This window comes from Rhinopithecus bieti, unplaced genomic scaffold (genome assembly GCF_001698545.2).
Source record: "Rhinopithecus bieti isolate Rb0 unplaced genomic scaffold, ASM169854v2 scaffold_15437, whole genome shotgun sequence".
Classification (NCBI taxonomy): Eukaryota; Metazoa; Chordata; class Mammalia; order Primates; family Cercopithecidae; genus Rhinopithecus; species Rhinopithecus bieti.
In genome coordinates this window covers 731,443-758,851 of record NW_016808212.1, presented here as the reverse complement: position 1 = coordinate 758,851, position 27,409 = coordinate 731,443, and the positions used below count along the sequence as shown (strand labels likewise).

The window sequence follows — 27,409 nt, the reverse complement described above, 5'->3', positions numbered from 1 at the left end:
CTTGCAGCAGAGGCTGTAAATTATGGGTCCTCAATGTCCTCATCAGACAGACGGCTTTCGTTTCAGGAAGAGGGACAAGGCACTGTGTCAGAGCCAGCCTCCCCTGGTGAGCTTAATGTGCTCAATTCAAAAGCGCAGGATGGAATAAGGGAAGTGGTAGGGGATTTTACAATCCACCAGCATCAACATTCATTTTTATTTTCCCAGAGCAGGGCGTGCTGGTGCTGCCTCGGGAATGCTTACATTATTCACTTTGATTCTGCCTTCCACGCCCCTAGGAGCAAAGTCGACCAGTTAATAGTCTGTGTGTGCTGGTTTTGCTGCGCACGGTGTCAGCGGTGGCTTCAGTCCTCGCTCGACGGCAGGTGCTTTTGGATTTGTCATCTCGCCCAGACCCTGAGTCTCCATCCTGAGCCAGACGTGGCTTCGTGCGTCAACGCAGCCCAGAAATAACGTGGTTGGAGCCGCTCTCAGGTTTGCTTTCCAACCTCAGCCTAATCTTGAAGAAACTGAGAAGGCGATGGGGAGGGAGAAGGATCTCGCACGAAGCTGTGCAGTGCCTTAATTAGCTCTTGAAAACCCAACTGGAATTTTTCTTGGGTTCTGCCAGAGAGACATTTGCTTTGAAGATGGGGGCTTGAGGAACGGCGATGCCTTTTCTCACAAATGATCTCGCTGAATCTTGCGCATCTCTCCAATTGGTAGCGAAGCGCTAAACCGATGAGCAGTTACAGTATTAAAGACAGAAACAGAGCGACTGCCACGCTCACACAGAAAGCATCGCAATGTTTAGATGGCGGCTATAAACCAAGGAGTCTCTCTCCTGCTTTACCAGAATGGATCAAAGTGTGGCAGGAAAGGGGAGAGAAAGCGAGAGAGATGCTGTAAATAGACCGGAAACCAGAACACGGAGTTCCCTGCTGAAGGCCGGTCCTTCACAATGACACCCTGAATCCTGTCTCCACCGCTCACCACCTTCCTTCCTCTTCATAGAACTCTCCAGCCGCCCTGCAGTCAGCACTCAGGGCCATGCCTCAGTTTACCTTCCCTGGGTTCCAGTTTACATTAAAGTAGCATCTGTCCCGAAGACCCGGCGGCTTCTGACAAGCAATGTCACATCCAGTGTCAGGGGAACCTGCTCTGTGGTTCCAGGTGCTGGGTCTTCCATAGAGAAATTTGAACTTTATTTGGGGCTTTCCGGGGATCCAACAACAGAAAGGTCTAATGAATTCCAAGGGTGGGAAGGCACATGCTCCCTACAGGGGAATCGCCCTGCTGGAGGCAGCTTTGCTTGAGTTTGCTGGTCTCCAGGGCAATTCTGGGGCTCACTGTGTCGACAGTGCGGTCATCACAGTCCCCGGGGACACGATCACCGTCCCCAAGCACACAGTCACGTCCCCAACTCCCTGGTGCCTCGGAGGGGCAGGCAGCTCCAAGCACTCCTTCGATGTGTTCCAGCTAAGAGAAGCCCTGCCTGCTCCGTTCACCTTGGCTGAAGTTTTACTGAGGTATCGTTAACACACAGGAGAATTCAGTCCTTTTGGTGCAGGGCACTGGGTTTTAAGAAGCACACATGGCTGAACAGCACCATCAAATGTAAAATAGCTCCACCACCCGGAACATTCTCGCACCCTCTGTGGCCCATTCCTGCTCCCACCCCAGCCTCTACAGACCACAGCTTTGCCTCCAGACCCTGTAACTTTGCCATTTTGAGAAGAACACATAAACGGAGCCATCCTCAGGTGCCTCCGAGCCGGTTCCTGTCACTGAGTAGGACACATCTGAGTTTCGCTGTTGGCAGCTCCTTCCTGGGCATGGCTGGGTCGTGTTTCATCCCGGGGAGGAGCCGCGTTCACTCCTCCATTCTCCCTGATAGGAAAACATGTCACTGTTTCCAGTTCAGGGAGATGAGGAACCAAGCCGCTGTGGGCAGTCCCGTGTGGGTCTTGGAGCGGGTGTGAGCATCCTCACCCTGCGGGAGGTGACTGAGCAGGAGTCACCGGGGCCAACGGGAGAGTGTATCCACCCTCCTCTCCAGCACGCTGCCCGCTGTGACTGTCCCCAGCACAAGTGTGTGGGGAGAGTGTGCCCACCTCTTCTCCGGCGTGCTGCCCGCTATGACTGTCCCCAGCACATGCGTGTGACTGTCCGGGCTCTTCCGCGTCCTTGTCAGCATTCACTGCCGTCAGCTTCTTGGTGGTTGTTTTATTGCAGCCACTCTCACAGGTGTGTCAAGGCGTCTGACTGAGGTTTGCGTTTGCGCTTTCCTAATGACCGATGGTGCTGGCTGTCCTCCGTGTTCTTGTGTCTCTCACACGTCTTCTTCGGCAAAGTGTCTGCTCAAATCCCTTTACCATATTTTGTTGGGTTATTTATCCTCTTAATTTTGAATTTTGAGAGTAGTTTTCCATATTCTGGATCCTGGTCCAGCATTGGCTATGTGATTTGCAAATATTTTCTCCCTGTCTGTGGCTTTTCTTTTCATTCTTAGTGCATTTCAAAGAGCACAAGTTCTTAAAAAGGTTCAAACTATTTAAGTTGAATCTTAAGCTACGTTTGTGCCAGAAATCCTTTCAGTAGCACAAGTTGAGACAGAATCATGTCTGGGTCTATTATGAAAAATAAAATAGAACTTTTGCTGTACACACTAGAAAAAATGAAGACATTTTATTTATCAGACTTAAATAGATTCTCATTCTAAGATGAATATGGGCGCTTCCTAAGCCTGAGTTAACCAGTTCAGCGGAAGAGCTGATGGCATCAAACCTGCTGCCACTTCCACCCGTGTCTGCATCTGCGTCACTGACCAGGACACGCTCCTCTTCGCCAACGACACACGGAGGTTTCTGAGCAGGGACCAGGGACCCAGGAGGGCGGGAGGCAGCTTCATCAGCGAAGGCCACACGCAGGGATTCTGTGCGACAAGTGCTGGAATAACAGCCTCCGCCAAATGCTGTGAACACCCCAGAGAAGAAACGCTGCTGAACACCACCGTCACCTGCACCACACACCACCCATGCACCATGGGCTGACTTCCTCTGCCCCCGCTGTGGCCCCAATCCCACTCATCACCCTGGGTGAAGATCACTTCCTTCTCAATGGCCCACAAACCCACCGTGACCCCCCGTTACTATGCTCAGCTCACTCAGGCCTCCCTAAACCGACACACATCCCACCTCCCCCAACAGCCGCGTCCCACCCCACCTAGCCCCGGAAACATACTTTTCCTACTGTGTCTGGAGTGGAGGATGTGTTTCGAGGCTATTTCTTGTTTTAAATAACATTTCTATTTATCAGTTATTTCCTTCACAATGGTATATAAATGCATATGCCTACATTCATGCACACTACACATGTGCATATATACACACATGTATACACTCATGCACACACATGTGCACACACATGTATATACACACATTCACATGCATTCACACTGCACACGTGCACACATGTATGCTCACACATACATACATACATGCATGCACATATACACATGTATACACATGCACACATACATGTCTACATACACCCATGCACACATACACATGCACAAATACATGCATGCACACATACATTCATGCACACTCCCTAACTGGGTAACTCTCAAGCCCCCAACCTCATCCCATTCCAAACGTCACCATCATTGCCTGGCTGTCTTTGGTTAGGACGCAGCCCTGGCGGCAGGTAGAGGCTTGGGTGGAGTACCTTTTGTCACAGGCTGTAATAATTTGCTTTTTGCCACTATTTTGCCTCTCCCCTTGAAGCTCTCTTTCACTAAAAGGCTTGCTGGGGACACTTGGCCAAGAGAACACATGCACAGCTGACATAGGGACTTTAACAATGGAGCTGGCAGAGCCCTGAGCTGTGGCCAAGGCGGGCTCTGGCTGAGGGTTGCTGCTGGGTGCTCAAGGGGTCTGGAGGTGGTGGGAAGTGGGCAGGGCAGGGTAGGGAATGGTTATATCCTGCCAAGAGGGGCAGAGAAGCTGAACACACACTGTGATCATTTTGCTTGGGAAAATAGAACCTGATAGCAAAGTAATAATTAAAACAACTTTTAATAATTAACAACTAAAAATTTTTTTGAGATAGAGCCTCACTCTGTCACCCAGGCTGGAGTGCAGTGCTATGATCTCAGCTCATTGCAACTTCCGCCTCCCTGGTTCAAACGATTCTCCTGCCTCAGCCTCCCCAGTAGCTGAAATTACAGGCACATGCCACCTCACCTGGCTAATTGTTTTGTATTTTTAGTAGAGAGGGGGTTTCATCATGTTGGCCAGGATGGTCTTAAACTCCTGGTCTCAGGTGACCCGCCCACCTCGGCCTCCCAAAGTGCTAGGATTTCAGGCGTGAACCACTGCACCTGACCTGAAAATAACTTTAAAATCATCTGTGATGCGTCAAGAAGAAGAGGGGGAAAAAAGACGATTAAGAAACTCACCTGGTAGCTTCATTGGGACAATTACGTAAGGTCTATCAGAGGCCAGGTAATGCACGAGAGATCAATATCATTAAAGAATCCCTCTGGAAAATGTGCTTTTTCTGATCAGGGCAAATTTCTTTAAAAAAAAAAAAATATGCACAGGGAAAGAATTAGATAAATTGCCCTTGAAATTTCTCCATTCTCATTTGGTGAGAAATAAATCATCCAAGTCAATGATAAAAGGATTACGAGTCGGATTCTCATTTCCTCGCCCGGGAAGAGCTATAATTACGGTGACCATATTTTCTGAACCAAACATCAGGACTGCAGGCCTGACAAGCACATGTGTTCTGATGAAGGCAATAGAACAAGTTATCCTAAATGGGAGATGACCTGTAAGAGCCAGAGCTATAATGAGCGACTCTGACGCAGAAATAATTCGGTCTGGGGCATTTGTCAGGATGACATTGATATGGCACTTCTTCTGCAGGTTGGAAGTGTCACGTTGGTGCTGAAATGATTTCTTCTGTTGCCGTCCCTGGCGTGCAGCAGATACTGATTTTAAGGAAGTTAATTCCGTTGACTACTTTTCTCATCTTAGTAAAGACAATCAAAAATAACAGAATACATAATGTCCAAATTAACATTTAAATTTGGCCACAAAACCTGTCAGGGTATTGCACATAAAATTGGGTTTTTTTAACTTTTAAGTTCAGGGGAGCATGTGCAGGTTTTTCACACAGGTAAACTCAGGTCACAGGGCTTGTTGCACAGATTATGTCAACCAGGTGTTAAGCCTCATGCCCATTCGTTACTTTTCCTGATCCTCTTCCTCCTCCCACCTCTACCTTCCAACAACCCTAGTGTGTGGTGTTCCCCTCTCTGAGTCCATGTGGCCTCATCTTTTTTTTTCTTTTTTTTTTTTTTTTGAGACAGAGATTCAATCTTGTCTCCCAGGCTGGAGTACAATGGCCCAATCTCAGCTCACTCCACCTCCTGGGTTCAAGTGATTCTCCTGCCTCATCCTCCCGTAGCTGGGATTACAGGCGTGTGCCACACGCCCAGCTAATTTTGTATTTTTAGTAGAGATGGGGTTTGACCACGTTGGCCAGCCAGGCTGGTCTCAAACTCCTGACCTCAGGTGATCCACCCTCCTTGGCCTCCCAAAGTGCTGAGATTACTGGTGTGAGCCACCACACCTTGCCTGCGTGTCCTCATCATTTAGCTCTCAGTAGTAAGTGAGAACATGAGGTGTTTGGTTTTCTGACCCCGTGTTAATTTGCTATGGAGAACAGCTCCAGCTCCATCCATGTCCCCACAAAGGACATGATCTCATTTTTGTTTAGGGTTGCATAGTATTCCATGGTGTGAGATGGTACCTCATTATGGTTTTTATTTGCATTTCTCTAATGATCAGTGATGTTGAGCTTTTTTTCATGTGATTGTTGGCTGCATAAGTGTCTTCTTTTGAAAAGTACCTTTTTAAATATGTTTGTTCCTTTGAGTATTTGTTCTGTCACACTTGAAGCAAATCTAATGTTAGATTTAAAAATATACACAAGAAGAAGAAACTATGTTCGCTGCTGGGTGGGTCCTCATTTCACAGAAACCTTCCCCAAGAGGTTCAGTTAGGTGGGAACTTCCCTCATTATTTAAGAACTAATTGATTTTTAGCTCTCAGAGTGAGGGGCAGGCAGAAAAATGTAAAAGCAAAGATGCCAGACCAGAGGACACCGTGGAAGCCACAGCAGCGGACCTCCAAGTGCAGAAGGAAGCAGGGTCCGCAGGGCCTCCCTCCATGTAGGTGAGCCTCTCCTGGGATAGAGCTAAGAGGGGCATCGTCAGTTCTTGGGCAGAACTTTTTTTCGTTGTTTTTAGTGATCAATAAAAACTTACAATATATATCAAAATGCAAAGAAGCTTAATTTCATAGAAAAGCCTTGATTGTTTCATCAGGGAAAGGGAAGCCTGCGAGACTCCAAGTTCTCATTCTCAAGTGGGAACTTTCCTTCTTCTCCTGGCAGCTCATTAGGGCCAGGAGATTGACAGCAACTGCAAGCTTCAGAAGGTCCTGCTTTGCAGATGGGAAGTACTTGCAAGAAATGTGAACGTGGGGGCACGCTGTTCTTCCTGTGGAGACCTGCAGAGGTTCAGACTGATGGACACGTGCCTAGAGAGGGTTCACCACAGTGACACCTCCATTGAGAGAGGTTTTTTGGTCTGAGTGTCACGATGCGCCTGGGGAAGAACCAAAAGTCACCTGAGCGTCCATGACCTGCCCCTTTTCTAAAGAGCATTTGGGGAACTTCGATGTTTAAAGGGGAGAGAGAAGGAGAGAAAGAAGGAGGGAGGGTTGGCCATGAGGCAAATGATTACATTCTTGGAGGCTCTGATGTGAATCTACATTTTACGTGCAAAGAGAAGGAGTGAAGGAAAAGGCCAATGATGCCTTCCCCTCGGGTTGGGCGGAGGGATGATTTTGGGCAGAGGGATGATTTTTGTTCGGGTCTTTGTCCTCTACCTGTGAAGATGGGCTGGTCATTGACATCGTCAGGGTGAGATGCCAGCAGAATTACACCCCCCCGGAACTCAGTTTTTAAGGCTAGAACAGGTGAACATCTATCCTGAGTCAGGGTGAGATGCCACAGAACTCGGTTTTAGGGCTAGAAACAGGGGGATATCTATCCTGGAAGGCTGAGGGATTTAGGGGCCCACCAGGAATTTCCTTGTGAGCATTTTGTGAGGGAGGCCACTAGGGAGCTACGTGGCCTTCTGTCCCTGTGGCTGTGGGAACCTGGCTGAGGGATGAGGCTGTGGAATTGTAGCTCCGTGTTCAGGAACGAAAGGAAAGCAGTATCGCGTGGCTCAGCTCCGAAGCGTCACTTTCTTTTTGGCAGAGTGAGTGTGGGTCCCAAGATTCCATTTTATTTCCCGAGGCATAGCAGAGACTCCTAAGCTGCAGCAAGATGCTTTTCTGTGGGTTAATGGGGTGTACCTTCCACCCACAGCTGGGAGAAGCCTGGCCCCGGGAGCATCAGAAGACCAAGACAGACCCTGACATGAGAAGCCATCTTAAAGCCAGGATGGCTTGTCCCAGCGAACTCGGAACCCTCCTGGAATCAGGGTTAGAGGTGGACACTGGCTGTGTCTCAATGGTCATGTCCAGCGCCCTGGCCAGCCCTCAGGCTCACCACTCTTCTGCAGCAAGCTGAGCCTTATGTCTAAATTTGTTTCTTATTCCAGTTGCCCAGAAAATTATTCTCTGAAGATTTCCTTTGTAGTTTTGAGTGGTTTTATTTTGTTCAGGCAAAATCTGTTGGTTAGGATGAAAACTTGTCCCAGGAGATTGTGCCATGTCATCTCTTTCCAAGAAAAGAAATTGATCTTTCGGCCGGGCGCGGTGGCTCACGCCTATAATCCCAGCACTTTGGGAGGCCGAGGCAGGCGGATCACAAGGTCAGGAGTTCGAGACCAGCCTGGCCAACATGGTGAAACCCTGTCTCTACTAAAAATACAAAAAATTAGCCGGGCATGGTGGTGCTTGTCTGTAATCCCAGCTACTCGGGAGGCTGAGGCAGGAGAATCGCTTGAACCCAGGAGGTGGAGGTTGCAGTGAGCCAAGATCGTGCCATTGCACTCCAGCCTGGGCGACAGCGCGAGACTCTGTCTCAAAGGAAAAAAAGAAATTGATCTTTCTCGGGCAGTCAGAAGATCCTGTTTTCTTAAAGAAGTCTCAACTCTTTATTTTACCCAAAGTAAAAGAGAAATATGTTTAAGGGGAAAGGGCAAGAAAGGGCCACTAGTGACCCTTCTTACCACGCCCCATGCGTCTTGAGCACATCTTGATGATTAATTCCATCAACCGTCAAGTCCCCAAAATGGCCACTTGCAGGATCGTTGCTGAGGCAGAGCTGCGTTCACGAGACCCCCTGCAGTGAGGTGGGGGTTGCAGCCTGGCGGGAGCTAAAAGCAGAAAATTAGGGTGAGGTGTTTATAGGTTTGGGGCCTGGGACAGGAGGCATGAGAGTCAAGAACTGGCTTGTGTGGGGCAGAGTTAATGAGGAAACTTTAGGTTGGTAGGGAGAGCGGACCTCTCCAGGAGCCGCTGCCGGTGTTGAGAAGGAAGTGACGTGATTGGTTGGTTCCCAGGCTTAGCTCTGACGGGCAGGTATTTCCTGGAGAAATCGGGGAAGTTCCTTTTGCTGGTCCCAGGATTGTTTAACACAGGGACAAGGAATTACAGTGGTTTCCGTTCTTCCTAGTAGATAACGTCTAAAAAGTTTTCTAAGCTGTTTCCCTCACCGGGTCCCTAGGTGAAACTAGATAAAGAGTATAAGTTTCATTGATCTTAAATCTTTAATTATGCATGAAATGATACACTGAGCTTAGCTTAGTTAATGTGCCTGGAAAAGCATACAAATAATTATAGCCACATGATTTATTCTGAATGTGCCATTATAAGTGAAATGTTTCAACCACTCTTTTATGCATGAGTTCGCCGAGTTCTGAACTAGTGCAGTCCTTTAAGTGACATATATTAAAGAAAAAGGAATCTCTTTTGTTTAATATTATGTGTTAATTTGCTTGCATTCATGGAAGACGTATTTGTGTGGGGATTGATAGGTGAGAAATAGACAGAAGGGGGGAATGGTTTCTAGATATAAAAATCGCTTGCTTTTGTTCAGTTCTTCTCTATAAAAAATAAGTCTGCAGTTGAATGAATCAGAAATGAATCTGTATCCATGAAGAAATTTGAAAACTGAAAATCGTAAATGGCTCAGTTCCCTCAAAAATAGTAGTAGTAAGAATGTTAATATTTTAAAAAGTAACAATCCCAAAAGAGAGTTTTCTAATACTATGAAAAAACTGGATCCAACACATTAAACCTTTTTAGAAAAAGAAACACCAATACCTCCAGCTTAGCTCTGGCCAGAGCTTAACTTTCCGTAAAGACACATCTGGTTGTTTTCTTCTTAATCTATGCATTATTATTCAATGTTTGCTTCTGTTTTCTCTATTTTTTTATCTTTCTTTACTTAGATCTAGCTGCTTCATCCATGATACATAAGTAATTCCATATTATCATAGTGTGAATAACCTGGCTCCCTAACTTAGAAAGTCTGTATTTCCTAATTATTTTGCTCATCATAATTGTTTTAAATTAACATTTAAATTCAGAGAGTGACTATTTTTAAAGACATCTGAAATGATTACATTTCTTCCAGGTGGTGCTTGATTTGCACCTGGCAAAAGAACAGGGAAGCATCTGGTCCTTAACAAAGCGCCTCCTCTCACCTGCAATCCGTCCTCCCTAAAGCCAGCTGCTGACTACTTTTATGTGTAAGCAGGACATGGCGTTGCCTGTAAATTAACTGTACCTGGGAAAATCACATTGTTCAGTGACAAGGTATCCACTCTCTCCATTGAAGGGAAAAGGCCCTAAAGGAGTTTGATTCCAGTCTCGTGTTTTGTAAGCAAATTTCTACAACGTGACTAAACTTACTTAGAATTTCCTCTGTCGCTTGTTGATATTAAACAGCAACCTGGCACCATCTCAATTAATGAAGAATATTTGAAGACAAGACTGAGTTGCTTGTAAAGCTCGGCAAGGGTCTTCTGTTTTCTGTTCTGTTTTAAAATTATGGTAAAATATACATAACACAAAATGTACCCTCTGATCCATTTTTGAGTATATAGGTCAGTGGCCTTAAGTACATTGACACAGTTGTGCAGCAATCACCACCATCTACATCTACAGAAGGTTCCATCTTCCAGAACTGAAACTCTGTCCCCACAAAACACTAAGCCCATTACCATCCCCAGCCCCAGCAACCACCTGCTGCTTCCTTTCTCTGTGAGTGTGAGGACTCTAGGGACCTCATGCAGGTGACATTGTTCATTGTTTGTCGTTTTGTGACTGGCTTAGTTTTCATTGTGGATGGTCCCTATGGTTCATCCATGTTGTAACATGTATCAGAATGTTATTCCTTTTTAGGCTGCATAGTGGATATTCCACATTGTGTTTACACATTTATCTGTCAATGGATAGACGCTTCCACATTTTGTCCATCATAAATTGTGCTGCCATGAACATGAATGTATAAATTCTCTTCAAGTCCCTGCTTTCAATTCCATTGGGTCTATGATATGGTTTAGCTCTGTGTTCCCACCCAAATCTCGTCTTGAACTGTAGCTCCCACAATTCCCATGTGTCATAGGAGACACTCAGTGGGAGGTCATTGAATCACGGGCTCAGGTGTTTCCTGTGCTATTCTCCTGATAAGTGAAAAAATCTCACGAGATCTGATGGTTTAAGAAAGGGCAGTTCCCCTGCACATGCTCTCTTGCCTGCTGCCATGGAAGATGTGCCTTTGCTCCTCCTTCCCCTTCCACCATGATTGTGAGGCCTCCCCAGCCATGTGGAACTGTGAGTTCATCAAACCTCTTTCCTTTATAAATTACCCAGTCTCAAGTATGTCTTTATTAGCAGGGTGAGAACAGACTAATACACTATAGAACTAGAAGAATTGCTCGATTATGTGGCAATTTTATTTTTAATTTTCTGAAAAGAGCCATACCATTTTCTACAGCAACTGCACCATCTTACATTCCCACCATCAGTGCACAGTGTTCCATTTTTTCCCCACATGCTCACTAACCCTTGCGGTAGCCATTCCAGTGGGTATGAGGTGGTATCTCACAGTTGTGGTTTGCATTTCCCTAATGATTAGTGACGTTGAGCTTCTTTCCATGTGCGTACTGGCTGTTCGTTTACCTTCTTTGGAGAAATGTCTGTTCAAGTCCTGTGTCTATTTTTTAATTAGATTCTTTGTTTTGTGTGTGCATTCAGTAGCAGGAATTTTTAATATTGTCTAGAAACCAATTCGCATCAGATCTATGATTCGTGAGTATTTTCTCCCATTCTGTGGGCTGTCTTTTGGAAAAGGGTACCGAGACCTTTCAGTGGAGAGAGGACAGCGTTCTCAAGAAACAGTGCTGAGAACCCTGGATATTCACACCCAAAGGAACAACGCTAAAGCCTTACATTACACCGTGTACAAGAATCAATTCAACACGGGTCAAAGATGTAAATGTAACAGCTAAAACTTTCTTAGAAGAAAACACAGGGGAAGCATCATGACATTGGATTTGGCAAAAGAATTTCTCAGATGTGATACCAAAAACTCAGGAAACAAAAGGCAGAAAGAAGTTGAACATTATCACATTAACAATGTCTTGAGCATCAGAGGGTACAATCGGCAAAGGGAAAAGCCGTGATTTCCTTGGTTTTTCCATGGGGAGACGGAGAAGAACTGCCTCATCTAATGTCTTGTTGATACAACTCCTTCAAGGCCATTTTTTGCAGACTTGGGGGATGGAATTAAATTCTAGGTAAGGGACTAGGCGTCACAGAACCAGAGTCCTCAAAGTGTGGCCCCGATGACAGCAGCAGTAGCACCTGGGACGTGCTGGAAGTGCAGATTGTCAGGCCCGGCCTGACCCCACTGAGGCCAGGCTCTGCACAGCCTACCAAAATGCCTTGTGACCAAGCCTGGTGACTGGCACACACTGATGTTGGAGAACCACTGCTGTCGCCTGTATTTTTTTTTTTTTTTTTTTTTTAATGAATTTATTAGCTGCATAAGCTAGCTAAAAATACAAAAGTTTTTTTTTTTTTCATGTCTTCTTCTTTTTATTATACTTTAAGTCCTGGGGTACATGTGCAGAACATGCAGATTTGTTACACAGGTATACACGTGCCATGGTGGTTTACTGCACCCATCAACTTGTCACCTACATTAGGCATTTCTCCTAGTGCTGTCCCTCCCCTAGTCCCCCATCCCCCGACAGGCCCCAGTGTGTGATGTTCCCCTCCCTGTGTCCGTGTGTTCTCATTGTTCAGCTCCCACCTATGAGTGAGAACATGCGGTGTTTGGTTTTCTGTTCTTGCGATAGTTTGCTGAGAATGATGGTTTCCAGCTGCATCCATGTCCCTACAAAGGACGTTAACTCAACCTTTTTCATGGCTGCATAGTATTCCATGGCATCACCTGTATTTCTAAGAAAGTCTTTGAGCCAAGTAAAAGAACTAGAAAGTCATGGAGAGAGAGAAAACCAAGAGGTTTTTAAATTATTGTTATTATTATTATTACTATTTTTCCCACAATTATTCAAACCCAGGACACAGAGCTGATTTCTGTGGGCCGTGGACTTAGACTTACATGTGCGACAGTTGACCAGCGCTTTCACATCTGCTGTCTCCCTGCGTTTGCCGTCATCATGCCACTGAATTCCCGCAGCTGGAAAACCACTATCTCAGATCAAACTACACCCAGTGGTGTGATGGTGGCAGCGGGTCTAATCTGAAGGGGGTGTGCTGGCCTCCTGGCCAGGTGTCTGCTCTGACCCTCAGGGGTGCATGGCAGTGGGCCTCCCCTCAGCTCCCACACTGCCTCCAACTCCACGTCCACAATTCCTGGATGCCGTTCACAAGGCTGTCCTTTAATAAGCCACTGAGATGTTCTGTGACCTCTCTCTAAAAAGAAATGTCCACTCATTCTCTTCCCTAAGCCTATAAACAAAATGCCAAAATTTCCCATCTGTCTCACATGTGGGCAAGGAGAGAGACCAGATGTCTCTCATGATCTCATGTCCACGGGGCCCTGGCATATGGTGGGGGCTCTCTTCCTCTGCCAGTGTGTTTGGTGTACTTCCTCCTCGTATGGGTGTACTTCCTCCTCATACGGGTGTGTTCCCTGTTATACAGGTGTGTCCCCTTCTCATACAGGTGTGTCCCCTCCTCATACAGGTGTGTCCCCTTCTCTGCAGCTGTGTTCCCTCTTCCTGCACAGGTGGCTCTCATCCTGCTGTCCACCTCGGGATCAGTCCAGGTTGCCTCAGACTCTGAGCCTCACTTGGCCCTCTGAGTCCTCAGGTGTCAGGGCAGCACCGCCAGGTGCAATGTTCGTGGCTGAGTAAGGCGCACACTCCACTGTTGGCTCCCTCCGGAGGATCCACGCTGCTCCTGTGTCCCTGTTTAACACTCTGCCGTCTTTCCCCATACTGGGAGGGCACTTTCACCTGTATGGCTGGTTCACCATTGTCGTAGGTGTTTCCTGGCTGTCACCTGAGGAAAAGGGTATTATGATGAACTATTTCCTGCAAACACTTGCCACACGAAGATGGACAGGCCAGGCTTCTTCTTTGCTGTAGGACTTCCTAGAGTCCCCAGGATGTGAGGATGTGGTTATTTTCCAGGTTTTATTGACACACACATCTCTCTGTGTTTCTGGCTTGCTGCAGAAACACAATGCTGAGGCATGCTCCTGCAGCCCCCAAAGCCCCAGGGGCCCCATGCAAGCAGGAACTTCTGTCTCCCCCACCTCCCTTCCTTGCCACTTACCCATGTTCCCTGCCATGACCTTCCGAATAAATCCACCTGCACTCAGATCCTCGTCAAATAGCTTTAGGCAGCCTGTTTTTGTTCAGTCCTCTTTGTGATCAGTTTCCCCTGGGGAAGAACCAGACGTCCTCAACAAAAGGAGCCAGCAAAGCGTAGGTGTGAACAAAATGAGTGACAGATCCAAGGGGGAGAGGGAGGCATTCGCAAGTGCAAGAGGCACCGTCTGGGCGTCCGACGTGAGAGTCCGGTGCTGAATCATCACCCAAGCCATGAGAGCGGGAGGCAGAGGCGGCTCTAGGTGCCTCCTAGAGCGACCAAAATACAGCCACAGAGGCTAAAGAAAAAGCACCCTGCCAGCCACAGGAAATGAAGTGGACAGACACACCCATAATGGTTTTCCAAAGATTGTGGATGTCTTTTACATAACAGACTACAATTGCATAAAATAAGACGAGTTATCCTTATTTTCAGAGGGCAGGAAAAGCAGCAGGCTTGTAACTGAGGACCAGAGCTATGCAGGAGGAATTCCTTCCTCTCAGTGGGAGTGTGGGCCTCCCTCCACCTGTGCCCTCAGTGTGGAGACTCTCGGGAAACTCTTCCCAGGAGGGCAGGGTGGCCTTTTTCAAGCGTCATGCTGGCCGCAGCCTCCTTGCAGGCAGCACCTCCGTCAGGGTCAGTGAGACACGATTAGCATGCACAGACGCTGTGCCGGCCTCTCCTCCACGCCCTTGGCTAATTGAACTCACCCAGATGTTTTCTTTTCTACTCAGTGAAATGATGACATTATTGGAGGTTAATAGTTAAGGGTTTATCTAAATTAGGTATCCGTAAAGTCCTTAATTTAGCCATTGAGTGCCTAATAGAGATTAAATTGGACCTGGAGATACTGCCTGTATTTCAATCTGGGGGAAGCGCTTTGCACAAAGCCCTGAGGATGAGCCTCACTGCGTCCCCTCTTTTAAAGGAATACCTTGAATTTCTTCCCATGAGGTCCTGACTCTCAGGAATTTGCATGAGATTTCACGTGTGTTCTCTTCGGCTTCTCCTCTGGGAATTCTGTCTGGATGAGCATCTAATTTCTACTCCAGGAGCCTTTATGAAGCTGTCTGATGTGCTAGTGCAGAGGGTCCTGAAAGCAATTAGGGGAGAGGAAACAGAAGTCATGGGAGACATCTAGGATAAAAGGGGACAAAACAGACAGGACCAATGGATATCGGACTTCTTAAGAACTTTTACTGTAGGGATGCGTTGCACACACTCAGCACAGTGGAGGGGGCAGCTGAATGATACAGACTGACACAGGATGGGTCACTGGGATGTGAAGGGGCATGGGGTCCAACTGGGAGATCTCACCAGATCCTAATAAAAAGGTAAGGGATACTGGCCAAAGGGCAGCCCTGACCGAGGCAGAGTCTTGGGCAAACCTTGGAAAATGACAGTTATTGATAACAGCATGTGGGGCTGACTGTTCCTGGCAATAAATAAAAGGAGTGGGGGTCACTCAGATGAGGGGGACCTGGTCTCATCCAGACTCATGGAAAGACCAAGGATGGAACCAGGACCACCAGCGACTACAACCATTCATTCTTGAATCCCGGCGTGCAGGATACGTTTACCCAGAGCGCTTTTCTCCTGGGAACTCGCTTCTCCGGAGTGTATGGGCAGGATCAGGCTGCACGTGTGTGTCCTGTGGTGCAGTGTGCACAGGGCGGTCATGCTTATGGGGTGAGCCAGGGACCCCTGACATGTCAGTCATGGGATCAGCAGGCTGAGGCTCTGGTTGGTGGGAAGGCGGTGGCTTCTGGGTGGGCAGGTGCTGGGAGGTGATAGAGCCCTTCCCCACTCCCCAGAGCCTGCCTCCGAGGTTCTGGCTCCATCTTCCTCCTAGTAAAGCCCCGCAAACATTCCTTCCCCAGCCTTCCCCTGGGTCCAGGTACATGGGCAAGTTCCATGCCCTCCTGGGATGCAATTTATTTGTAAAGTACAGAAACCACTGCTTCTTCTCTGTATTTTATTATTTTTCTTCCTGTTGTTCTTCTGCTTTTTAAGTGAAACGTGGAGCTTCCTGGGAGGCCAATCAGGGCTCCCGATGAGCCCGGTGTTACATAAACATCTACCGCCTGGAAGGGACTCTAACTAGTGAGAATGAGAAGCACCGGCATCGTGTCCTGGAGTATCCCAGGTCATCTGACAGGCTTCTTCCATCGTCTCACTCTTAGTGCTCAGGGCTGCAAGGACAGGCCCACTGGAAAAGGAAAACTAAAACCCCTGTGAGGACTGAGTGGTGTGGCTCCTGGGTCTGCTTACTGGGCCGTCTTCCTCACTAGGAAAACCGTTTCTGTCAACACCTGGGCCTCTCTTCTGGCCGTGAGCAGATACGAGCAGACTTATTTGTGTCTCCCGAAGTCTTTACTAGTTCACTCTGCAGGTCTCTGAATGGGGCACTGCATGGAACAGGCTCCTCTCAGCTCCATGTAACCGAAGCCCCCATTCCATGGCTGACACCCTATGAAACTGCCTTTTGGAAATAGTCTCATGGATGGGTTCCTGGGACAGCTCAGTGGTGCCAAGGATCCAGGCTGTGCTCCTCTCCCCATCCAGCTGTGGACCTGGTCCACAAGGTAGGGTGCTCCTGGTCCTAAGATGACCCCAGCAATCCTGCTGGTTGTATCCAGACATGGAAACATCCAGAAAGGCAGGGGGGAACCTTTTCCTGTGGGCGACTGCCAAGGAGAAAACCTGACACTTTGTTGACCAAAATTAAATTGCAAAACAATCACTGGCACTGGGAGTGGGATCACCACTGTATCTTGAATGCATCATAATTAGCCCCTACCTAGAGCTAAGGCCAGGGACGGTCACCCAGGTACAGGTGGTGAGTACCTGCTGAAGGGGAGGCTATCTGACCGAGATCAGCTTCAGTGATGGGCGTTACATGTGCAGGTTGCGCAGGAAGCCATCCGCACACGCTGTCACTGGACACACGTGAGAGCAGGTGCACGCTCTTCCCACCTGAGCTTCCTGGGCTTTCCCATCACAGTGTGTGCTGTGGGGACTCACAGCATCGTGGACGCTCAGGACCAGAGAGGGTGTTTGGGGGTTTCTTTTCACAACTTGACATCTGAGGCTGAGATTCCTTGTCACATTACAGTCCTGCCAGGCTCCTCCTTTGGGGTAATTCATTCCCCTGAGTCAATTTGGAAGTATCTTCATTCACCAATTTCTTCTCTGTACATACAGACTTTCTTGGATAGGTTTTTTTGAAACATTTTGCTACTTTTAATTTCAGGCCCTTATCTTACATCCTCTATTTTTTCTATCATCTGAAACCCTTTTAGTTGTTTGTTTACTGTTTCCAAAATATTTCATTTAACAAAATAACCATTTTCCACCACACTTTTACCATAGCCAAGTTCAGTATGATGTTTATTGTATAACTGGTGTGTTTTCTTCTTCATAAAATTAAAAGCCAAAACATATTCTGATACATTGTTCCACACAGATGATATTTAGCCCTACTTTTCATCATCAAAGGAGGTCCTGGCGTTGCTGTCTGTATAAACTTTACTGGTCATTCTACAATGCTAGAGGACATTCCCATTTGGAAAAGCTCACTTTCTGCTGGTGGAAACCAGAGATAAACAGAATGAAGTGAGTTATTTGGTGTCAGATGCCACTCGAACAGCTCATCTTATTTCGAAATAACAACTAAATTTTTTTATTATTATTATACTTTAAGTTCTGGGATACATGTGCAGAACGTGCAGGTTTGTTCCATAGGTATACACGTGCCATGGTGGTTTGCTGCACCCGTCAACCTGTCATCTACATTAGGTATTTCTCCTAATGCTACCCCTCCCCTAGCTCCCCACTGCACAACAGGCCCCAGTGTGTGATGTTCCCCTCCCTGTGTTCATGTGTTCTCATTGTTCAACTCCCCCTTATAAGTGAGAACATGCAGTGTTTGGTTTTCTGTTCCTGTGTTAGTTTGCTGAGAATGATGGTTTCCAGTTTCATCCATGTTCCTGTGAAGGACATGAACTCATCATTTTTTATGGCTGAGTAGTATTCCATGNGTGCAGAACGTGCAGGTTTGTTCCATAGGTATACACGTGCCATGGTGGTTTGCTGCACCCGTCAACCTGTCATCTACATTAGGTATTTCTCCTAATGCTACCCCTCCCCTAGCTCCCCACTGCACAACAGGCCCCAGTGTGTGATGTTCCCCTCCCTGTGTTCATGTGTTCTCATTGTTCAACTCCCCTTATAAGTGAGAACATGCAGTGTTTGGTTTTCTGTTCCTGTGTTAGTTTGCTGAGAATGATGGTTTCCAGTTTCATCCATGTTCCTGTGAAGGACATGAACTCATCATTTTTTATGGCTGAGTAGTATTCCATGGTGTATATGTGCCACATTTTCTTTATCCAGTCTATCATTGATGGGCATTTGGGCTGGTTCCAAGTCTTTGCTATTGTGACTAGTGCTGCAATAAACACATGTGTGCATGTGTCTTTATAGTAGAATGTTTTATAATATTTTGGATATATGCCCAGTAATGGGATTGCTGGGTCCACTTAAACAAATTTGCAAGAAAAAAACAAGCAGCCCCATCAAAAAATGGGCAAAGGATATGAACAGACACCTCTCAAAAGAAGACATTTATATGGTCAACAAACATGAAAAAAAGTTCAACATCATTGGTCATTAGAGAAATACAAATCAAAATCACAATGAGATACCATCTCATGCCAGTTAGAATGGTGATCATTAAAAAGTCAGGAAACAACAGATGCTGGAGAGGATGCAGAGAAATAGGAACACTTTTACACTGTTGGTGGGGGTATAAATTAGTTCAACCATTGTGGAAGACAGTGTGGCGATTCCTCAAGGGTCTAGGACCACAACTAAATACTTTATAATTAATTTTTTCATGCTTCTGTTCTCATTTTCTCATTCCACTTTTCATATTCTATCTTTCCACCAATACTTCATGAATATTTTCTGACCCTCCTTTCTTCTCTCTTTCATAGTATTATTTTTCCCATTGTTTGCAATATTTACTTAGTCTAGTCCATTTTTAATTTTTTTATTGTGAAGTATAATGTGGATGCAAAAGAGTTTACTAACGTGCAGTTTTCTTTTAAAATTTACAAAGTGAATGCCTGTTGCTGGGTTAAGAAACAGAACACAACATTCTGCACCTCGCATACCCTCCTGCCTGTGCAACCCTCCTTCTCCCCAGATGTGAACCTGCCCTTGGAGCTCAGCTAATCATTCCATTGCTTCATTTCAAGTATGCCTAAGCTGGTGGTTCTCAAAGCATCACCTGGTGGCTTATAAGAAATGCTCAGAAACCCTGGGGCCGGGCCCAGCAATCTGAATTTAGCAAACGTCCAGGGATTCTAGTGCAGGCCACGTGTTGAGAACCACTCTTCTAAATGGTAGCTTTTTGACCTTCCTATACGTGTGATTGTTTTATACAGATGGTATAGAAGACAGGATTCCGATTTGTGTGGAAGCTCATTTCCCCCTTCCTGGGTGATGATATGCGTGCTGTGTCCAGTTTCACGTCACCAGGAGCAATGCTGTTCTAAGTCGTCTGCTGCAGGACAGACACAGGGGTGGAGTGAGGTGTGTTAGGATGTGGACTGACATGCTCTTCCAAAGCAGCTGTGGCAACTGACCCACCAATCAGCACCCAAGAAGGGCTCCCCTTGATGTAACACCTCGTTTATAAAAACACATACATACATCATACACTTGCATGCATGCACACCCAACTATGTGATCAAGACGCAATTGACCTACCTTTGGCCTATGCTGTGCACACATGAAGTCATCACCACAACACAGAAAGCAGCCACATCCATCACCGCAGAAGCTCCCTGCACCTGCTTGTTGTGACTCCTCCTTCATTCTATCTGAAACACTTCCTGAGCACTCTGCTGACCTCCTCCCTGGTCTGTGGGGTGTTTGAAAGCACGTTATTCCATTTCCAAACATCCGGAGATTTTTCCAGAGGCCCACCTGTTATTGATTACAATTTGACTCCATTGTAGTGAGAGAATGTGCTTTGTATGATGTGAGTCTTTTTAAGTTTATCCTCCTCCGGCCCAGACTCCAGCTGGTTTTGGTAACTGTCCCACGTACACCAAGAAGGCATCTGCATTGTGTTGTTGTTGGATGAAGTGTTCTAGAAATATCTCTTCAGTCAAGTGGTACTAGTTGTTCCATGAATGATTAAGAGATAGATGTTGAAATTTCAGCCATGTTTGTGTATTTGTTTACTTCTCCTTGAAGCTCTGTAAGTTCGTGCATTGTGTATTTTCAAGCTATGCTAGTTGCATAGATTCAGCATTGCTCTGACTTCTTAATGCATTGACATTTTAACATCAGAAAATGACTCTATCCATGGTAACTTGACATCTACGTCATCTGATAGTAATATAGCAATGTCAACTTTACTTTCCTTGGTTTTATTGCGGCATATCTTTTTCTATCCTTTTACTTTTAACCTAAGTGTGTCTTTATATTTGAAGTGCAGTTTTCTTACACAATATATAGTTGGGTCTTGCTTTTTTTTATCCGATCTGCCCATTTCTGCCTTTTAGTGGAGGTGTTTAGATAATTTACATTTAATATGATTGTTTACGTTGTTAGGAATAAACCTATCATGTTTTTCTTTTTTCTTTTCTTTTTTTTTTTTTTTTTTTACATTTGCCATCTATTTGTTTTCACTACTTATGCTTTCCTGTGGATTAACTGAATACATTTATTGCCTGTATCTCCCATGTGGGCTTATTGGCTATACCTCTAGGTATTGGCTATACCTTTCTATTGTTATTTTCATTATTGCTATATGTTTTATTTGTATTTTTTAGTTTATCAAAAGCTACCTTCAAGAGAGAGTATACCTCTTCATCTTCCCTATGTTTTGATACATTTTGTTTTTACATATATTATAATCCCCAGTCTACATTTGTCATTGTGTTTAAGCAGTCAATATCTTTTATGAAATGTAAATATGAAGAAAAGTTATACACACACATACACACACACACACACACACACACACACACACAGAGATATCTCCATGCAGTGACCATTTCTGGTGCTGTCCATTCCTTTTTGTGAATCAGTATTTCCATCTACTATCATTTTCCTCCCACCTAAAGAACTTTCTTTAACGTTTGCGGTGCTGAGGGTTTGCTGGTAACTTTTTCAGCTTTTGTATATCTGAAAATGTCTCTATTTTGCCATTCTTGCAAGACATTTTTGCTGGGTATACAATTGCAGATTTACAGTTGTTTTCTTTCCAGACATTTTTGCTGGGTATAGAATTACAGATTTACCATTGTTTTCTTTCAAGTCCTTTCAGGCATTGTTCTATAATCTTCTCATTTGTATTTTTTCTGACAAGAAATCTGCTATTTTCCTTATGTTTGTTTTTCTGTTGTTAATTCGAGAAAATAATATCTATAAATTTAGAAAGGATAAGAAACTTTATTTCTTGTAAAGGTCTACCTTCTGCAAGGTGACCATCTCACAGGCTGGGAAGAACAGCTTCCTGCCAAGACCAGAAATAGTCACTTCCAAAGAGGAGGGATTTGGGCAGCAGCTCTATGCTGAATCAGTTGGCTGAATATACATATTCAATAGGCCACAGAAGAAGCTATGGATATTCATGAAGGGGGTCCTGACACATGCATATGAAACAAACATGCATATGCATAAAACCCATGTTCACTTTGGAGTAGACACTTAACATTTAAATATATTACAATTAAGCCCTGTACATCAAAGGTTTTTTCATGACATGAAGGCGCTCAAGTGCTCAATCTCTGTAAACCAGCCAAAATCAGCCCATGGTCTGTGGTCTTATCTGGAGAAAGTTACTGAAATCAGTCTCTTGTCAAATCAAAGCCAGGGTCATGGCTGGTGGAACAGGAGGGTCAGTTAGGCGGCACCTGTGAGCTACAAATTGTGTCACTAGGTGTTTATCTCGAGGCCACTGCTAGTTCAGCTAGTAGAGAAAAAGAAAGACCTTGTGGCAGTGAAAACACAGTTGATTATTCAAGTGTAGAGTGTGTGACTTCACCCTTGCCTGGCTTGGTCTTAGGTCCCATTTATAATTTAGTATCGTATTGCCACAGATAATCTGTTCTGTCATTCTTATGATCTGTATTTTAACATTAATGCTAGTCAGCTGTTGTATCTAAACCATAAAAGGGAGTGGTATAATGAGGCATGGTCTGACCTCCCATTTCATCAGGGCTGGGAACTCAGTTTTTAAGTTTTTATAGGGTCTCCTTGGCAGGAGGATCCATTCAGTTGGTAGGGGGTAGGATTCTGTTTTTAGTTTAAATTGTACCTAATATGTCTTATTTAATGTCTGCTTTCATTATTTTTCTTTGTTATTGATTTTGAATGCTTTTCTTATGGACAGACTTGGTATAATTTTCTTCTTTTTGATTTATTTTGTGTGTGAGGTTTATTGAGCTTCTTGAAATTGTGCGTTTATAATCTTCATCAAATAAGGAAAATATTTAGACATTATATCTTCAAATATCTCTTCTCTCCCATCCCTTCAGGAACTCTAAAATTCTTTTTCCTTACTGTTTCATTTTTTAAAGTTCATTTTTTCAAGTTCACTAATCTTTACATCTACAATGGCCAATCTATGGTTAATTCCATCCAGTGTATTTTTTTTATTTCATACATTGTAATTTTTATCCTTAGAAAATTGATCTGGGTCTTTTTTATACCTTCCATGTCTCTACTTAACTTTTTGAACATGTGGAATGCAATTATAAAACACAGTTAATTTTCTTGTCTGCTAATTCTAATATCTGTCTGGGTTAGTTTTGATCGATTGGTCTTCTCACTATGAGTTATATTTCTCTGTTTATTTGCAATCATAGTAATTATTAATAATTGTTAATTGGATACCAAACATTGTACATTTTACCTTGTGTGCTGGATAATTTTGTCTTCCTGTAAATAGACTTGACTTCATTCCAGAATGCCTTTAAGTTACTTTGAAACAGTTTACATTATTTGGGGTATTGAGGTTTGCTAGGTAGAACCACAGGAATGCTCTGTGTAAGGGTAATTACTCCCCAGGACTGAGACAAGACCCTTCTGTGTATGCTGTGCAATATCTGGTGAATCATCAGGTTTTCCAGCTGCTGGTGGAAACAGGTGCTATTTCCAGCCCTGTGTGAAAGCTTAGCATTACTTTCCTTAGTGATTGGTGGTTCTTTCCCCAACCTGGTGTAGTTTCCTCCCACCTGTGATAAGTAGCCTGCTGATTCCTCCAGGGGACTCGCACTGGATCTCTGGGGGTCTCTCTGTGTACTTCTCTCTTGGGTACACTCTCCTGTAAACCCCAGCTGTCTGAGCCTCCCTGGATTTTTGAGCCTAATATTTTCAGCTAGGGAGCTTGCTAGGTTCTGCTTCAGTTCATCTCCCTGTGTAGCCACCTAGAAACCATCTCAGGGAAGTAAGCTGAGGTAATCACAGGGCTCACCTTATTTATCTACCATCCCTCAGGGACCTACTCCAACTGGGTCGTCAGAAGGTTTCGTATCTCATTATATTTCATTTTGCATTTCATTGATGCCTCATGATTTTGTGAATCTTGTCATTGATTTATTTACTTTTTTATTTTTACATAAAATGCCTGTCCATGTTTTACCCATTTTAACTAGGTTGTTTTCTTTTTTATTGCATATTGTGGATAGTATTTTTTGTCAGTTGTGTACATTTTAAAATACTATTTCCAGCTTGTAGCTTTACTTATATTTTCATTTATATTCTCTCTTTACCTTATCATGTAGATCCTTAGTTTTGATGAGGTCAAATTTATCAAATTTTCTTTTCACCACTTTTCTTCTTTTGATTCTTTCTTAAACATTATAGACATTTTAAAGTCTCTTAAAATTTGTATTGCTTTTATTTTAATTTTAAGTATTTTGTCCTTTTGAAATTGATTTTTATATTTGGTGGGAAGTAGAAAATCAGTTTTAATTTCCCATATCGATAACAAGTTTTTTTCTAGAGCTTATTTAACAGCCAATATTTCCCCACTAATTTAGAATGCACCTGTATGCATTTATTTCTGGGCCCTCTTTGTTGTTTCATTAGTCTATTCTTCTATGTTTATTCTTATTTTCTAATATATTCTCTTTTTTAATATAGGAAGGTAAACAAGGTTCAGCAAATTACCAAGAATAATATTAAAATTATCTAGAACCTACCTAAGTTCATTGCTGTTCCAACCTGTTTTCCACACATCAATTTCATGACTACTACAGCTATGCCATCTTAATGAGCTGAACTTTTGCTTCAACACATAAACTATGACCCCATTTTCATCTTACCCACACTTCTCTCAGGTGTTTTCTTATGAAAGTTTTCACAGATCACTCGCATGGTGATAGGGTGCATGGATAAGCCAACCTCACATAACTTCTTATGTTAACATCTTTATTTCCTGCAGACTGAAACTAGAAAGACTGGTTGGGCCAGACATGTACATTTCCCTCAGTCCAGCAGCTAAGCAGGAACTCTGTGCCTTATAGGGCCTTAGAAAGGAAACCGTGCTTGGTCTAAATCAACAGCTTTCCTTTGTCGACCTATCACTGCTGGACTGTAATACTAACTTGAAATCAAAGGGAGCCATATCCTGTGTCTCATTCACATTTGTTTCATGGAGATAGAGAGAGCCTGTCAGCCCAAAACCTAATCTCCCCCTCACCTCTTCAGAGACATTGTCTTACATGTTTTCCAACACCACTAACATGTTTGTTTCAAACATCTGTATTATGCAAATCAAACACCACCAAGAATATAATTATCCTTCCCCTTTGATAACTAAAGAACATCAATTTAGTCTATAGACTTGTAATACTATTTTTCAATACCATAAAGACACATGCACGCATATGTTCGTTGCAGCACTATTCACAATAGCAAATACATGGAATCAACCTGAATGCCCATCAGTGGTAGACTGGACACAGAAAATGTGCTTCATATATACCATGGAATACTATGCAGCTATAAAAAAGAAAAAGATCGTGTCTTTTGCAGCAATGTGTGTGACGCTGGAGGCCATGATCCTAAGCAAACTAACACAGCAACAGGAAACCAAATACCACATGTTCTCACTTATAAGCGGGAGCTAAATGATGAAAACACAGAGACGTGAAGAAGGAAAAAATAGACACCAGGACCTACCTGAAGATGGAGGTGAAAGGAGGATGGAGATGATAAAAAAAACTACAGATCGGGTGCTACACTTACTACCTGGTGCCATTACAATCTGTACAACAAACCCCTGTGACACAAGTTTACCTGTATAACAAACCTGCACATGTACCCCTGAGGCTGCAATCACATTTTAAAAAGAAACAACCACACAAAACAAACAAAAACAAAAAAATTATATATGATCTGTCTTCACTCAAAAATGCAGAAGCTGTATGGCTGGACTTCTGTACTCTCTTCCCGTTTTGTTCTGCCTGGTGGAATTACAGGGACATCCTTAACAACCATCTCCTTTCTCCCCACACCTGAGAGCCAGGTGGGTTGTTACCTACCATGAGCCACAGGGGAAAATAACTTGATCCTTACCATATATTTGGAAAGAGATATAAAAATCCCATTTTACAGATGAGAAAACTGAAACCTAAAGAGGTTAAATAATGTTGCCAGGATAATCTCAGATACCTGTGGAGCCAGAAGCTGTGTCCTGCTCTCCAAGCTTCTGTTACGAAGCGCTTCCGGCTACGCCGCTCCAAGCTTCTGTTATGAAGCGCTTCCGGCTACGCCGCTCCAAGCTTCTGTCACGAAGCGCTTCCGGCTACGCCGCTCCAAGTCGTTCCACGTCTTGCTCTAGGTGGTATCCCACTGACCTGTGCATCCAAAGGCTCCTAATTAAATCCTCATTTTTAAGATGCTTTGGGTAGGTCTGGCATATAAAGTTAAAATTAAATTCTCATCCACAGCTTTAATTAACTAAGAAGTTCCATTCATGTTTTATAATTAAGTGATGAAATAATCAATTTTCAACTATTTCCTAAATGAAGTCATGAGCTTCAAGAAACCAAGTGCTATAATTCAATTAAGGAGAAGAAGGAAATAAACGCTTGACAGTTGCATAAGTCAAAACCCTCTGAAGCCATCAACCCTCCCAGGGTCTAAGTCAGGCACTGTGGAAGGGATATCAATAAGTGAGAAATGGTTGAATATGTTCACAAGAAAGCAAAACTTTTCAAAGTCCACTGTGAACCAAGCACTATAATAGGTGAACTCACATACATGAACGTTGTAACCATCACGAGAATACTGTAAGAGAGATGAAAAAAAATTCCTTTAAAAAATAAGAAAACTGGCACAGATAGATGGGTGAATAGCACTTGTGTTAACCTGCAGTAGTGGTAGATTTCTACTCCACCATGCTGAACACGGAAACATTTCTTTACCTTCCATTTTTTTCTAATACTCTCCAGAAAAAGATAATCCACTGACTTCGAGTCTTCCTTTCATTTAGTTTTTATCATCTCTTGCAATGACTTTCTCAATATTCTTAGATAACTCTCATTTAATCAAGTTTTACTCTTGAACCTTTTATTCTCACTTAAGTCCAAGCTATTAGGAATTAGCTGTGAAATCAGCTAAACTCATACTGATATCTGAAAAAGTGAGGTTTCTATTAATGTCTTAATAGTCTTAAGACATTAAAATGGTGACTTGACAGGTGTTGAGTTTTTCATTGCCCTCTGGTCCCACACACAGAGGCGATTCCTTCAATAGAGAGCTGAAGAACTTGAAAACTGAAGGACATGGTTAAATACAAATACTAATTCAATTTGCAAGGGGAATCAAGTAAGTTGTTGCGTATGGCAGGCCAAAAACTGTGTAATATTTAACAAATGGAATATATTATTTACATTAAAGAATTAATTAGCCTGCATAATAGGAAAGGAAACTGAAGACAGTTAGTTTTGAGGAAACATAAATGGCAAAGAAAAGTCTTCAGCGTGAACCAGATGCGGGTTCCAGGTTTCTCACATTCTCCCACATGAAACGGGGCAGAAGCTCTCCTAAGCAAAAATGACTTCCAAGCAGAGGACAGAAAAATAAGCTTTGGATGTGGGTGTTTTTCCCCTTTGACCGATACCTACTTAGAGGAAAAAATTAAATCACTTTGTACTTGGTCTCGTCCTAGAAGCTTCAGTTGTTTGTTTTTATTCATTTACTTCTCTCCAGGCCTTCCCAACCCATTATAGGTGTTATTTCAATTTTGTGCTGAAGTAGTTTTCATCCCTCTTTGCTCTTCTTATCCCATCTCATTTACTTTACTGTTTTCTATCTTAGTTTGAGTACAGTCAACTCCCTTTTCAGACTGGCTCGTTGCATTTCCCATCTTCCTTGTGTTTGCTTTTCCTCTTGTCCATTCAGCTCAGGTGGTCATACCCCTCGAGCATCTCTTGGTCTGTTTATTTTATACTATGTCAGAATTCTCTGTTTCTCTCCCAAGTTTTCCAGGAAAAAGAAACCAAAACAGCAAAGTGTTA

The 27,409-nt window shown here is 44.0% G+C and overlaps 1 protein-coding gene and 1 long non-coding RNA gene across 2 annotated transcripts in view; one reads left to right on the top strand and one right to left on the bottom strand.

Moving 5' to 3' along the window:
* ADARB2 (adenosine deaminase RNA specific B2 (inactive)) overlaps positions 1 to 27,409 on the top strand; it is a 530,095-nt gene that overhangs the window by 265,967 nt on the left and 236,719 nt on the right.
* Positions 12,412 to 25,628, bottom strand: LOC108538015 (uncharacterized). Its single transcript, XR_001887983.1, has 4 exons — positions 25,560 to 25,628; positions 14,797 to 14,955; positions 13,827 to 13,934; positions 12,412 to 13,550 (listed from the first exon to the last, which is right to left on the bottom strand). It is a non-coding gene; the product is annotated as an uncharacterized LOC108538015 (long non-coding RNA).